The following is a 14,191-nucleotide window of genomic DNA, read 5'->3' as shown; positions in this document are numbered from 1 at the left end:
CTCCAGGACAAATGGAGTGGCCCTTACCCAGTACTAGAGAGGAAGAGTCAGGTCACCTACTTGGTGGACCTGGGCACAAGCAGGAGCCCCAAAAGGGTGATCCATGTAAACCGCCTTAAACTCTTCCACGACAGGGCTGATGTCAATCTGTTGATGGTAACAGATGAGGATCAGGAGGCAGAGAGTGAACCTCTCCCTGATCTTCTGTCATCAGACCCAAAAGATGGTACAGTAGATGGAGTGATCTACTCAGACACCCTCTCTGGCCAACAGCAAGCTGATTGTAGGAGAGTCCTACAACAGTTTCCTGAACTCTTCTCCTTAACCCCTGGTCAGACACACCTGTGTACCCATGATGTGGACACAGGAGACAGCATGCCTGTCAAGAACAAAATCTTTAGACAGTCTGACCATGTTAAGGAAAGCATCAAGGTGGAAGTCCACAAGATGCTGGAATTGGGAGTCATTGAGCGCTCTGACAGCCCCTGGGCTAGCCCAGTGGTCTTAGTCCCCAAACCTCACACCACCGATGGAAAGAAAGAGATGAGGTTTTGTGTGGACTACAGAGGGCTCAATTCTGTCACCAAGACAGATGCTCATCCAATTCCAAGAGCTGATGAGCTCATTGATAAATTAGGTGCTGCCAAATTTCTAAGTACCTTTGACTTGACAGCAGGGTACTGGCAAATAAAAATGGCACCTGGAGCAAAAGAAAAGACAGCATTCTCCACACCTGATGGGCATTATCAGTTTACTGTTATGCCCTTTGGTTTAAAGAATGCCCCTGCCACCTTCCAAAGGTTGGTGAATCAAGTCCTTGCTGGCTTGGAGTCCTTTAGCACAGCTTATCTTGATGATATTGCTGTCTTTAGCTCCACCTGGCAGGATCACCTGGTCCACCTGAGGAAGGTTTTGAAGGCTCAGCAATCTGCAGGCCTCTCTATCAAGGCATCCAAATGCCAGATAGGGCAGGGAACTGTGGTTTACTTGGGACACCTTGTAGGTGGAGGCCAAGTTCAGCCACTCCAACCCAAGATCCAGACTATTCTGGACTGGGTAGCTCCAAAAACCCAGACTCAAGTCAGGGCATTCCTTGGCTTGACTGGGTATTACAGGAGGTTTGTGAAGGGATATGGATCCATTGTGACAGCCCTCACTGAACTCACCTCCAAGAAAATGCCCAAGAAAGTAAACTGGACTGTGGAATGCCAACAGGCCTTTGACACCCTGAAACAGGCAATGTGCTCAGCACCAGTTCTCAAAGCTCCAGATTATTCTAAGCAGTTCATTGTGCAGACTGATGCCTCTGAACATGGGATAGGGGCAGTTTTGTCCCAAACAAATGATGATGGCCTTGACCAGCCTGTTGCTTTCATTAGCAGGAGGTTACTCCCCAGGGAGCAGCGTTGGAGTGCCATTGAGAGGGAGGCCTTTGCTGTGGTCTGGTCCCTGAAGAAGCTGAGACCATACCTCTTTGGGACTCACTTCCTAGTTCAAACTGACCACAGACCTCTCAAATGGCTGATGCAAATGAAAGGTGAAAATCCTAAACTGTTGAGGTGGTCCATCTCCCTACAGGGAATGGACTTTATAGTGGAACACAGACCTGGGACTGCCCATGCCAATGCAGATGGCCTTTCCAGGTTCTTCCACTTAGAAAATGAAGACTCTCTTGGGAAAGGTTAGTCTCATCCTCTTTCGTTTGGGGGGGGGTTGTGTAAGGAAATGCCTCCTTGGCATGGTTGCCCCCTGACTTTTTGCCTTTGCTGATGCTATGTTTACAATTGAAAGTGTGCTGAGGCCTGCTAACCAGGCCCCAGCACCAGTGTTCTTTCCCTAACCTGTACTTTTGTATCCACAATTGGCAGACCCTGGCATCCAGATAAGTCCCTTGTAACTGGTACTTCTAGTACCAAGGGCCCTGATGCCAAGGAAGGTCTCTAAGGGCTGCAGCATGTCTTATGCCACCCTGGAGACCTCTCACTCAGCACAGACACACTGCTTGCCAGCTTGTGTGTGCTAGTGAGGACAAAACGAGTAAGTCGACATGGCACTCCCCTCAGGGTGCCATGCCAGCCTCTCACTGCCTATGCAGTATAGGTAAGACACCCCTCTAGCAGGCCTTACAGCCCTAAGGCAGGGTGCACTATACCATAGGTGAGGGTACCAGTGCATGAGCATGGTACCCCTACAGTGTCTAAACAAAACCTTAGACATTGTAAGTGCAGGGTAGCCATAAGAGTATATGGTCTGGGAGTCTGTCAAACACGAACTCCACAGCACCATAATGGCTACACTGAAAACTGGGAAGTTTGGTATCAAACTTCTCAGCACAATAAATGCACACTGATGCCAGTGTACATTTTATTGTAAAATACACCACAGAGGGCACCTTAGAGGTGCCCCCTGAAACTTAACCGACTGTCTGTGTAGGCTGACTAGTTCCAGCAGCCTGCCACACCAGAGACATGTTGCTGGCCCCATGGGGAGAGTGCCTTTGTCACTCTGAGGCCAGTAACAAAGCCTGCACTGGGTGGAGATGCTAACACCTCCCCCAGGCAGGAACTGTGACACCTGGCGGTGAGCCTCAAAGGCTCCCCCCTTTGTCACAGCCCAGCAGGGCACTCCAGCTTAGTGGAGTTGCCCGCCCCCTCCGGCCACGGCCCCCACTTTTGGCGGCAAGGCTGGAGGGAACAAAGAAAGCAACAAGGAGGAGTCACTGGCCAGTCAGGACAGCCCCTAAGGTGTCCTGAGCTGAGGTGACTCTGACTTTTAGAAATCCTCCATCTTACAGATGGAGGATTCCCCCAATAGGGTTAGGATTGTGACCCCCTCCCCTTGGGAGGAGGCACAAAGAGGGTGTACCCACCCTCAGGGCTAGTAGCCATTGGCTACTAACCCCCCAGACCTAAACACGCCCTTAAATTTAGTATTTAAGGGCTACCCTGAACCCTAGAAAATTAGATTCCTGCAACTACAAGAAGAAGGACTGCCTAGCTGAAAACCCCTGCAGAGGAAGACCAGAAGACGACAACTGCCTTGGCTCCAGAAACTCACCGGCCTGTCTCCTGCCTTCCAAAGATCCTGCTCCAGCGACGCCTTCCAAAGGGACCAGCGACCTCGACATCCTCTGAGGACTGCCCCTGCTTCGAAAAGACAAGAAACTCCCGAGGACAGCGGACCTGCTCCAAGAAAAGCTGCAACTTTGTTTCCAGCAGCTTTAAAGAACCCTGCAAGCTCCCCGCAAGAAGCGTGAGACTTGCAACACTGCACCCGGCGACCCCGACTCGGCTGGTGGAGAACCGACACCTCAGGAGGGACCCCAGGACTACTCTGATACTGTGAGTACTAAAACCTGTCCCCCCTGAGCCCCCACAGCGCCGCCTGCAGAGGGAATCCCGAGGCTTCCCCTGACCGCGACTCTTTGAATCCTAAGTCCCGACACCTGGGAGAGACCCTGCACCCGCAGCCCCCAGGACCTGAAGGACCGGACTTTCACTGGAGGAGTGACCCCCAGGAGTCCCTCTCCCTTGCCCAAGTGGAGGTTTCCCCGAGGAACCCCCCCCTTGCCTGCCTGCAGCGCTGAAGAGATCCCTAGATCTCCCATTGACTTCCATTACAAACCCGACGCTTGTTTCTACACTGCACCCGGCCGCCCCCGCGCTGCTGAGGGTGAAATTTCTGTGTGGACCTGTGTCCCCCCCGGTGCCCTACAAAACCCCCCTGGTCTGCCCCCCGAAGACGCGGGTACTTACCTGCAAGCAGACCGGAACCGGGGCACCCCCTTCTCTCCATTCTAGCCTATGTGTTTTGGGCACCACTTTGAACTCTGCACCTGACCGGCCCTGAGCTGCTGGTGTGGTGACTTTGGGGTTGCTCTGAACCCCCAACGGTGGGCTACCTTGGACCAAGAACTGAACCATGTAAGTGTCTTACTTACCTGGTAAAACTAATCAAAACTTACCTCCCCTAGGAACTGTGAAAATTGCACTAAGTGTCCACTTTTTAAACAGCTATTTGTCAATAACTTGAAAAGTATACATGCAATTTTGATGATTTGAAGTTCCTAAAGTACTTACCTGCAATACCTTTCGAATGAGATATTACATGTAGAATTTGAACCTGTGGTTCTTAAAATAAACTAAGAAAAGATATTTTTCTATATAAAAACCTATTGGCTGGATTTGTCTCTGAGTGTGTGTACCTCATTTATTGTCTATGTGTATGTACAACAAATGCTTAACACTACTCCTTGGATAAGCCTACTGCTCGACCACACTACCACAAAATAGAGCATTAGTATTATCTATTTTTACCACTATTTTACCTCTAAGGGGAACCCTTGGACTCTGTGCATGCTATTCCTTACTTTGAAATAGCACATACAGAGCCAACTTCCTACAGAGTGGAAGTAGTTTGAAATAATGTCCTTAATACGGCTTGACCTACTGTGGCTTGTTGTGCGGAAAACACGTCTACACAGTAGTGCTTGGTGAATGTGTGAGGCGTAGACCATGTGGCTGCCTTACATATTTCTTGCATTGGGATGTTTCCTAGAAAGGCCATGGTAGCACCTTTCTTTCTGGTTGAGTGTGCCCTTGGTGTAATGGGCAGCTGTCGTTTAGCTTTAAGGTAGCAGATTTGGATGCATTTAACTATCCATCTGGCTATACCTTGTTTTGAAATTGGGTTTCCTGCATGAGGTTTTTGAAATGCAATAAAGAGTTGTTTAGTCTTTCTGATGTTCTTTGTTCTGTCAATGTAATACATCAATGCTCTTTTGACATCTAATGTATGTAGTGCCCTTTCAGCTACGGTATCTGGCTGTGGAAAGAACACTGGAAGTTCCACTGTTTGATTTAGATGGAACGGTGAAATAACCTTTGGCAAAAATTTAGGATTGGTCCTTAGGACGACTTTATTTTTGTGTAGTTGTATAAAAGGTTCCTGTATAGTAAACGCCTGAATCTCGCTTACTCTTCTTAGGGAAGTAATGGCGATGAGAAATGCCACCTTCCAGGTTAGGAACTGTATGTCGCAGGAGTGCATGGGTTCAAAAGGTGGACCCATAAGTCTAGTTAGGACAACATTTAGGTTCCATGAAGGAACAGGTAGTGTTCTTGGTGGTATAATTCTCCTAAGGCCCTCCATGAATGCTTTAATGACTGGTATTTTATATAGGGAAGTTGAATAGGTAGTTTGCAGGTATGCAGATATTGCTGCAAGGTGAATCTTAATGGAAGAGAAAGCTAGGTTAGATTTTTGTAAGTGAAGCAAGTAACCCACTACATGTTCTGGAGTTGTGTGTAATGGTTGTATTTGATTAACATGGCAGTAGCAAACAAACCTCTTCCATTTACTTGCATAGCAGTGCCTGGTGGATGGCCTTCTTGCTTGTTTTATGACTTCCATACATTCTTGGGTAAGTTGTAAGTGCCCGAATTCTAGGATTTCAGGAGCCAGATTGCTAGATTCAGCGATGCTGGATCTGGGTGTCTGATCTTTTGGTTGTGCTGTGTCAACAGATCTGGCCTGTTGGGCAATTTGATGCAGGGTACCACTGATAGGTCTAGCAGCGTTGTGTACCAGGGTTGCCTTGCCCAAGTTGGTGCTATCAATATGAGTTTGAGTTTGCTTTGACTGAGTTTGTTTACCAGGTAAGGAAGGAGAGGGAGAGGAGGAAAAGCGTAAGCAAATATCCCTGACCAGTTCATCCATAGGGCATTGCCTTGGGATTGTTTGTGTGGGTATCTGGATGCGAAGTTTTGGCATTTTGCGTTCTCCCTTGTCGCAAACAAGTCTATCTGAGGTGTTCCCCAGAGTTTGAAATAAGTGTTCAGAATTTGGGGGTGAATTTCCCATTCGTGGACCTGTTGGTGATCTCGAGAGAGATTGTCTGCGAGTTGATTTTGTATCCCTGGTATAAACTGTGCAGTTAGGCGAATTTGGTTGTGAATTGCCCAATGCCAAATTTTTTGTGCTAGCAGGCTTAACTGCGTGGAGTGCGTCCCCCCCTGCTTGTTTAGATAATACATTGTTGTCATGTTGTCTGTTTTGACGAGAATGTATTTGTGAACTATTATTGGTTGGAAAGCTTTTAGTGCTTGAAAAACTGCTAGAAGTTCTAGGTGATTGATATGCAGTTTTGTTTGATGTACGTTCCATTGTCCTTGTATGCTGTGTTGATCGAGGTGTGCTCCCCACCCTGTCATGGAAGCATCTGTTGTTATTACGTATTGTGGCACTGGGTCTTGGAAAGGCCGCCCCTTGTTTAAATTTATGTTGTTCCACCACAGAAGCGAGAGGTAAGTTTGGCGGTCTATTAACACCAGATCTAGAAGGTGACCCTGTGCTTGAGACCACTGTGATGCTAGGCATTGTTGTAAGGGCCTCATGTGCAGTCTTGCGTTTGGGACAATGGCTATGCATGATGACATCATGCCTAGGAGTTGTAATACCATCTTTGCTTGTATCTTTTGTGTTGGATACATGCGTTGTATGATGGTGTTGAAATTTTGAATTCTTTGTGGACTTGGAGTGGCTACTCCTTTTGATGTGTCTATTATGGCTCCCAGGTATTGTTGTACCTTGCGTGGCAGAATTTTGGATTTTGTGAAATTGACGGTGAACCCTAGTTTGAAGAGGGTTTGTATGATATGATTTGTGTGATTTGAGCACTCTATTAACGAATGGGCCTTGATTAGCCAGTCGTCTAGATATGGGAACACATGTATCTGCTGCCTTCTTATGTGTGCTGCGACTACCGCTAGACATTTGGTAAAGACTCTTGGTGCGGTTGTTAATCCGAAAGGCAGTACCTTGAATTGGTAATGTATTCCTTTGAATACAAACCTTAGGTATTTCCTGTGCGATGGGTGTATTGGTATATGGAAATAAGCATCCTTGAGGTCTAAAGTTGCCATGTAGTCGTGCAGTTTTAGCAATGGCAATACTTCTTGTAGTGTGACCATGTGGAAGTGGTCTGATTTGATGAAAGTGTTCACTACTCTGAGGTCTAGGATTGGTCTCAGTGTTTTGTCCTTCTTTGGTATCAGAAAGTACAGTGAGTAAACTCCTGTGTTTATTTGTGTGTTTGGCACTAATTCGATTGCATTCTTTTGCAATAGTGCCTGCACTTCTATCTCCAGGAGATTGGAATGGTGTGTTGTTAAATTTTGTGCTTTTGGTGGTATGTTTGGAGGGAATTGTAGAAATTCTATGCAATAACCATGTTGGATAATTGCTAGAACCCAAGTGTCTGTAGTGATTTCCTCCCATGCTTTGTAATAATGACCTATTCTTCCCCCCACTGGTGTTGTGTGGAGGGGGTGAGTGACCTGTGAGTCACTGTTTAGTAGTAGGGGCTTTGGGGCTTTGAAATCTTCCTCTATTTCTAGGGAATTGCCCTCCTCTATATTGTCCCCGAAAACCTCCTCTATACTGTCCCTGGTAACTGGACGGTGTGGCTTGTGAGGTGCTGGCTTGTGTGCTTTGACCTCGAAACCCCCCTCGAAAGGGCGTTTTACGGAATGTGCTGTAATTCCCTCTGCTCTGCGGGGAGTAGAGTGCGCCCATGGCTTTGGCAGTGTCCGTATCTTTTTTGAGCTTCTCAATCGCTGTGTCCACTTCTGGACCGAACAGTTCTTTTTCATTAAAAGGCATATTGAGAACTGCTTGTTGAATCTCTGGTTTAAATCCAGACGTTCGGAGCCATGCATGCCTTCTGATAGTTACAGATGTATTAATTGTCCGTGCAGCTGTATCTGCAGCGTCCATGGAGGAACGTATCTGGTTGTTGGAGATGGTCTGTCCCTCCTCAACCACTTGTTTTGCCCTATTTTGGAAGTCCTTGGGCAGATGTTCAATGAGATGTTGCATCTCGTCCCAGTGGGCTCTGTCATAGCGCGCAAGTAGTGCCTGGGAGTTCGCGATGCGCCACTGGTTTGCAGCTTGTGCTGCGACTCTCTTACCAGCTGCATCGAACTTGCGGCTTTCTTTATCTGGGGGTGGTGCATCTCCAGATGTGTGAGAGTTGGCCCTTTTCCTAGCTGCTCCTACAACAACAGAGTCTGGTGGCAGCTGTGTAGTGATGAAAACCGGGTCCGTAGGAGGCGGCTTATACTTTTTTTCCACCCTTGGTGTGATTGCCCTACTTTTGACCGGCTCCTTAAATATGTCTTTTGCGTGCCGGAGCATACCAGGGAGCATAGGCAGGCTTTGGTATGAGCTGTGGGTGGAGGAGAGTGTTGAACAAGAAATCATCCTCGACCTGTTCTGAGTGGAGGCTTACGTTATGAAATTGTGCTGCTCTAGCCACCACCTGAGAGTACGCGGTGCTGTCTTCTGGTGGAGATGGCTTTGTAGGGTATGCCTCCGGGCTGTTATCTGACACTGGGGCGTCGTATAGGTCCCATGCGTCCTGATCTTGGTCACCCTGGCTCATGGTGGTGTGAGCTGGGGAGTGAGATGGAGTTTGTGCTGGTGAAACGTTAATCACGGGCGGAGGAGAGGGTGGTGGCGTAACTCTTTTCACCACTTTTGGTTGTGGTGCTTGTTCCGTCTGGAACTCCAACCTTCTCTTTCTCCTAATGGGGGGAAGGGTGCTTATTTTTCCTGTCCCCTGCTGAATGAAGATACGCTTTTGCGTATGGTCCACATCAGTTGCTTGCAGCTCTTCCTCAAACCTATGCTTTTGCATTTGGGAGGTTAGCGAGTGCTCTTCTGTATAAGAGCCTGAAGCTGGGTCGCTTGCAGTTTGTTTCGGCGTCGAAACTTTGCGTGTTTTTTCGGCTCCGAGCTGACTTTTTTCCTTTTCGGGGCTGAAACCTCTCGGTGTCGATCTGTTTCGGTGCCGCTGTCTCGGCGTCGAGCCGTGTCCACACCGGCATCTCGGTGTCGAGGCTTGTCTCCAGCACTTTCTCGGTCCCGAGAAGGCTGCGTGCCGGTGTCTCGACCGGAGTCGGACGATCTCGGCACTGTTTGGGCCTTTTTCGGTGCCGACGGTCGGTCACCGAATTTATGGGTCGAGCCATGGCCTGGTGGCAGTGGCGTCCCCTGAGCCTTGTAAATGTTTCTTTGTGTGGTTTTCGACATCTTACTCACGGTTTGTGTGTCGTCGAATCCTTCGGAGTCTGAGTCTTGGATCGAGAAGGTACCTTCTTCCTGTTCCTCGAACTCCCGTTGGGCTGTCGGTGCGGACGCCATTTGAAGTCTTCTGGCTCGACGGTCTCGGAGTGTTTTTCGGGACCGGAACGCACGACAGGCCTCGCAGGTGTCTTCGCTGTGCTCAGGTGACAGGCACAGGTTGCAGACCAAGTGTTGGTCTGTGTAAGGGTACTTATTGTGGCATTTGGGGCAGAAACGGAACGGGGTCCGTTCCATCGGCGTTCTTCAGCACGCGGTCGGGCCGACCAGGCCCCGACGGAGGATCGAAAAACTACCCCGAAGGGCACCGGAGCTCTTCGATGCGGTGTGGAATGTAAGTACGCCGATCCCGAACGCAACAATACCGACGAAAATCTTCCGAAATTAGCTAATTTTCCGTTCCGAAACTCGGAGCGACAGGAACACGTCCGAACCCGATGGCGGAAAAAAAACAATCGAAGATGGAGTCGACGCCCATGCGCAATGGAGACAAAAGGAGGAGTCACTCGGTCCCGTGACTCGAAAGACTTCTTCGAAGAAAAACAACTTGTAACACTCCGGCCCAACACCAGATGGCAAGCTATTGCAGAACATGCGTATCTACAGCGACAGATGCCATCGAACACCAAATTTCAATACATTTTTTGGACACCCAGTTGTATCAGTAACACCACACCCCAGTGCAATTTTGTTTTGTAATTTCAATGGAAAGAGTGCTTCAGTAAATGCCAGTGTGCTACACACCACGCTTTAGGGATATGTTTGCATCGTTGTGCACCAAAACGCCCCACTGGCAATCTACCACCCTCCTGCTGAATGGGCATCACTGGCGACATACCACCCCCTTACCACCCTCCTGCTGAATGCGCGTCACTGGCGACATACCACACCCATACCACGCTCCTGCTGAATGCACGCCACTGGCGACATACCACACACCCTTACCACCCTCCTGCTGAATGCGTGTCACTGGCGACATACCACACACACCCTTACCACCCTCCTGCTGAATGCGCGCCACTGGCGACATACCACACCCTTACCACCCTCCTGCTGAATGCGCGTCACTGTCGACATACCACACCCTTACCACCCTCCTGCTGAATGCGCGTCACTGTCGACATACCACACCCTTACCACCCTCCTGCTGAATGCGCGCCACTGTCGACATACCACACACACCCTTACCACCCTCCTGCTGAATGCGCGTCACTGGCACCATACCACACCCTTACCACCCTCCTGCTGAATGCACGTCACTGGCGACATACCACACCCTTACCACCCTCCTGCTGAATGCGCGCCACTGGCGACATACCACACCCTTACCACCCTCCTGCTGAATGCGCCCCACTGGCGACATACCACACCCTTACCACCCTCCTGCTGAATGCACGTCACTGGCGACATACCACACCCTTACCACCCTCCTCCTGAATGCGTGCCACTGGCGACATACCACACCCTTACCACCCTCCTGCTGAATGCACGCCACTGGCGACATACCACACCCTTACCACCCTCCTGCTGAATGGGCGCCACTGGCACATTTGATACACCCATTCTTTGTGGCGCTTGGATTTTTCGAAGTCTGACGTCAGTGATGTAACCCTGACTGCAGCACCACGCTCCCCTGAAAACTGTTCCTGCACCACTAGCATGGACTGCAGTGGGGCATACGTGGGAAGGGGATTGACATCATGCGTGAGTGACCTAAGTGGTGCTCATATCCCCCCTTAAATTGCTGCATCCAGGGGTGCAATGGCAGACAGGAGCGCACAGTAGAGCTTACCCCAAACCATGGGTGAGGGGTATGAATCTAGAGAACTTCCTATGGCGGGGGTTAAAAGTAATTGGGAGTCCATTTCTAAACATGCACTAGTTACAGGCAGGATTAATGTGCTAGAAAGAGCCAGGGTGACTTAACCACCTGTGATTGGCCAGGTAGCAATTGGGGCTTGAATGGGGTCAATACAGTTTAGGTACTGGCTTAGAGGGCACTCCACAGCATCAATCCAGGGGCACTGCAGAATAAGCCACCAGCACGCACTGCTGGATATACACAGCAGAGGTGCCTGCCTAGAGGGACGTCCAGAGGCAGCAGAAGGATTACTTATCCATCTGCAGGCAACTGCTGCTGATTGAATAATCTTCACAAGCCCACCGCAAGCCTTCACTATGGCATGACCCAGCTCTTTACTTCCTGAATTTCAGGTGTGTTCGAATGTTTGATTTTTGCCGAGACTGATTTCAAAGTTTCCCTGCTTGTGCAGTCAAAAAAAAAATAAAAACAATAAAAATTCTCCTGGTGCACCTTTTACAAAGAATGGCTATGAGAACACTTCTGAATCAGGTCACACGTTTTTCTTAATCATACAAGGCTTTCCTGAGAGCTGAACAATGCTTTTCAGGTATAGAGGCACACGCTGTAGGAAGCTGGCCTGGTGTGTGGTGGACACCTATGGTGTTGGTACCTTATAACAAGTCCGGCCGACCCCCATTAGTGAAGTGTAGGCAGTGTCTAGAAGCCAGGGCTCTCTAGAGGTAGCTGTGGATGAGAAGCCAAGGCTTATCTAGGAGACATGCAAAGCTCATGCAATACCACTGTATTTACACAGCACTTACACACATTAAAGAACCACACAGTGTTACAGATTACTTATAGGCAGTCCCCCAACTGGAAGTAAGTACACACTATAGATATACACAATCAGAAATTAGCTTAGAAACAAGAACCCTTGGCCATAATGGTAAAAATAGTAACGGTCCTAGGAGAGTGCCGAACCATATACTAAAAGTGAAATGCGAAGGTAAGTCCCCCCCCACTCAAGTATATGGAGTTGTTAGAGGGGAGCAGGAAGAACTAGCGCCCCACAAGAGGCGAGTACCTAAGTGACTCGCCCAGTGAACTGGAGAGCAGAGGTAAGTACCTGGTCTTCCCAAGGACTGACAGGAGGACTTAGAAAAAGGATTGTGCAAGAGCAGAAGAAACCAACAGTGGATTCTGAAAGAAGAGGACCTGCAAAACAAGGGGACAGAGTCCAGTCCACGATGGTGTCCAGATGGGGCAGGAGCCACGGCCCATCCTTCTGTGGATCAAGATCCAGGTCGACGAGGGAAGATGAAGATCAGCTGTGGAGCCCAGGAGCTGAAGAGGTGTCCTTGCAGCAGTGCAGAGGGTGTCCCACGTTGGTTCTTGGGTTGCAGTTGGTCTATGGTGTAGGAGAACTACCAAGCCTTGGCAAATGCAAGAGGATCAAAAGAAGAGTTGCAAGGATGAAGAGGCCCAGCAAGGCCCAGGGGACTCGATCCTTGGAGGAGAGTCCGGGGTGACAACAGAAGTTGCAGCTCCCACAGGCAACCCACTGGCATCACACACAGAAAAGTCAGTGAGGCCCAGTCAGCACACCTGAAGAGGATTTCCACTCCACTGGAGCATTAGAGAGGAGACTGTGCTTGGCAGGAGTGGTCATGGGGTCAGGGCTAGGGGCTACTTGGAGCCTGAAGATCCCTTCGAGCAGGAGATACAAGCCTTGGTAGCTGCAAAAGTCACAGTGCACAGGGGTACTGTCCTGCAAGGAGAGACAAGGGCTCACTGTCCGCCAATTTGGTCAGCTGGCAGAGAGGACCAAGGGGACCACTCCAGACCACCACCTGTGATGCAGGATCCAGGCAGTTCCAGAGGAGAGCAGATCCTCAAAGACAGGTGGCGCTGATGTAGGTGCCTCCAGACGTAAGGGAGTGACTCCTTCACTCCAAGGGAGATTCCTTCTTGCTGCAGGCTGAAGTCTTGCCGACTCCAGAGGATGCACAGCCTGGGAAATGTTGCGGTTGCTGGAAGGAGCAGGAGAAACAAGGTTGCAAAGCGAAGTCATCGTCCGAGTTGCAGTTTTGTCGGTTCCTGAAGTGTCCAGTTGCGGTTCCAGTGGCCAGAAGTCAAAGTAAACAATGTAGGGGAGTCCTGGTGGAGTCTTGCACACCCGCAAGGCAGCCCCTAAATAGTCCTAAAAGGGGGATTGGTCACCTGCAACGTGACCACCTATCAGGAAGGGTTGGTGACGTCACCTGCCTGGCCAGTCCGATGCTCCCAGGGCCTCTGCACATCTTGGTTTCAAGATGGCAGAATCAAGTGGCCACCTGGAGGAGCTCTGGGCACCACCCTTGGAGTGGTAATGGACAAGGGAGTGGTCACTCCCTTTTCCTTTGTCCAGTTTTGCGCCAGAGCAGGACCGGGGTCCCTGGACTGGTGCAATCTGATTTATGCAAGGAGGGCACCGACTGTGTCCTTCAAAGCATACCGGTGGCTTGGAGAGGCTTCCCCTCCCAATCCTTGTAACACCTATTTCCAAGGGAGAGGGTGTTGCCTCCCTCCCCCACAGGAAATCCTTTGTTCTGCCTTCCCCTGCCTGAGCTGGTCAAGCAGCAGGGGGGGCAGAAACCTGTCTGAGGGGTGGCAGCAGCACAGGCTGCCTGGAAAACAGCAGAAGAGGGGTAGGAGCAATACTAGGGGCCCTCTAAAGAGCCCCCAGAGTGCAAGGAATCATGTAATCAATATTGGCAACAGTATTGGGGTATGATTCCGACATGTTTGATACCAAACATGTCCAGGTTCGGAGTTACTTGTACACGGGTAAAATGGCTTCTCACTTACGAAGTCCAGTGTAATGGAACTGGAGTTTGCAGGGGCAACTCTGCTCATGCAGGCACGCCCTCACACTCGGACCTGCAACCTGATCTCTGGGCTAGGAGAGCCTACCACAGGGGTGACTTACAGTGACCTGTGGTGAAAGGGTGCATGCATCTTTTCACGCCGGCTGCATTGGCAGGCCTGAAGAAACATTTTACATGGGCGGCACAATACATGCTGCAGCTTATGGGGAACCCCTGGCGCCCCAATACCCTGGTTACCCAAGTACCATGTACTACGGACTTATGAGGGGGGCACCAGTATGCTAATTGAGGAGTGCACAAAGTCCTAGGCAACCAAATTTAGAGGGAGACAGCACAATTACTGTGGAAACAGTCTAAGCACACGGACAAGCAGAAG

The 14,191-nt window shown here is 49.8% G+C and overlaps 1 protein-coding gene across 5 annotated transcripts in view; it reads right to left on the bottom strand.

The window, feature by feature from the left end:
• The window catches only part of FUBP3 (far upstream element binding protein 3), a 217,507-nt gene that overhangs the window by 69,999 nt on the left and 133,317 nt on the right, over positions 1–14,191 (bottom strand). The gene's annotated exons all lie outside the window — the stretch shown is intronic.

Source organism: Pleurodeles waltl, chromosome 6, assembly GCF_031143425.1.
Source record: "Pleurodeles waltl isolate 20211129_DDA chromosome 6, aPleWal1.hap1.20221129, whole genome shotgun sequence".
Lineage (NCBI taxonomy): Eukaryota > Metazoa > Chordata > Amphibia > Caudata > Salamandridae > Pleurodeles > Pleurodeles waltl.
This window is presented reverse-complemented; position numbering and strand designations above follow the sequence as displayed.